Source organism: Eptesicus fuscus, chromosome 8 (genome assembly GCF_027574615.1).
Source record: "Eptesicus fuscus isolate TK198812 chromosome 8, DD_ASM_mEF_20220401, whole genome shotgun sequence".
NCBI lineage: Eukaryota > Metazoa > Chordata > Mammalia > Chiroptera > Vespertilionidae > Eptesicus > Eptesicus fuscus.
This window is the reverse complement of record NC_072480.1, coordinates 25,043,583-25,045,276: the sequence shown is the minus strand read 5'-3', so window position 1 is coordinate 25,045,276 and position 1,694 is coordinate 25,043,583. Positions and strand designations below refer to the sequence as shown.

Genomic DNA, 1,694 nt, shown 5'->3' with positions numbered 1-1,694 from the left:
GGTTCAGAGATACGATAAAAGTTTTTGTTATCCAGAGTACTGTGACAGGGACTTGAGGCAAATGAATAGATGTTGTACATATGATACAAAGAGCTGAATTAAGTATGTGGAAAATTCAAATAATCAAAATCAATTACCTATTATAATATATAGTCTAAAATATATTTGTTTATTTTAAAATTTTATTACATTTTTTTGTAGTTGATTAAGTATTTACCTCTTAGCATTAGGGTAGAAAAAGAATACAAATTTTAAAAAGGTATGTTTTGCTTAAATGTTATACATGCATAACTGTTTTATATATTATAAATAAATACATATGCATTTATATATATAACGTGCAAGTTTTGCGCAGTGGCAGTATCGTAGCCAATGAGGTGTATCCGAGGCGCGATTATTGCTAATTGAAAACTATATATATAACGTGTAATATATATATATATACATATATATATATATATATGTATATATATATATATGCATTTATATATATAACATGTGTAAAATATATATATATGTATCTATATATATATATATATATTAGTAGCCTGGTGCACGAAATTCATGCACATTAAAAGGGAATTAATTAGAGAAAATATTTTAATATTGCTATTTGCCCTTTCTCTATAATAGAAGTGTCAGAGATGAAAGAAAATTAGTAAAATGTATATGAAAATCTTCCTCCTGTCAGAGTCTGGGGTGAAGTGTGTTCAATGTAATATAATGAGTACTGCCTGGACAAATTATTAATGACCATGAAGTAATATCTAGGTATATTTTAACACATCATAGGGAACAAAGAAAATTATTTTTGTGCAGTTTCAGTTTGTAACAGTATATATCATAGAGGATGGTAATTAAAATGTTTCTCCCTGGTTTCTTAAATGAAACTGGACAGTGCTTTTGGAAAGGTCTGCAAAGGAAGGTTTCAGCTCCTAGTGTCAGCCAGTGATGATTCCCACAAAATCATTGGTACCAGTAAAGAACCTGCATACATACAACCACACAGATTTTCATGGCAGGATAGAACTGTTAAGATGACTGAGTTTAAACCGTTTAGTTTTCAGGCAGAGAGAATGAAGACGTATGTTTTGGTATTCTCTATAATACACTTTTTATTAAATTTTCATAAGAATCAGAACATCTGAAAAAGCAGAGGGTACTTCCATTAACTTCTCCTGGTAAATATAAATGGAAGAAATGGAGTTTTCAAATAAAATATAAAATAACATCGTGTAATTACATTCACAGGAAGAAATCTATTATGTAGCGTGGGTAAAATTTGCAAGACCTAGTGTATCATTAACTAAATACATACTTTTGTGAATATGTCAATAACCTTAAATTTTATCCATTGATAATCTAAAAATTCATCATTATTCATTGAGCATGAATATCTATGTTCTACTATTAAAGGATATTAAGCATTTGCAGTAGGCAATAAGAAACATTTAAGAAAGTAAGATCAAGAATCCCTTACAAGTTACAATGCCAATAAAAAAACTACCATGTTCATTTCAGAATACCTATTTCCTACATTGTGATGAGAATTCAGCAAGTTAAAATGCATTCAGAATTTAAAACAATGCCATTTATAATAACATTTGATAATTTGAAAAAAATCCAATATATCAACAAACAATATATTAGAATAACTATTATACTTGTAATTTTGTGATAAGATTATATATTTA

At 27.8% G+C, this 1,694-nt stretch overlaps 1 non-coding gene across 1 annotated transcript; it reads left to right on the top strand.

Moving 5' to 3' along the window:
• The first annotated feature begins 343 nt into the window (after positions 1–343).
• On the top strand, positions 344–480 carry LOC114228513 (U4 spliceosomal RNA). The gene has a single exon (XR_008556877.1). It is a non-coding gene; the product is annotated as a U4 spliceosomal RNA (small nuclear RNA).
• Positions 481–1,694: the final 1,214 nt, after the last annotated feature.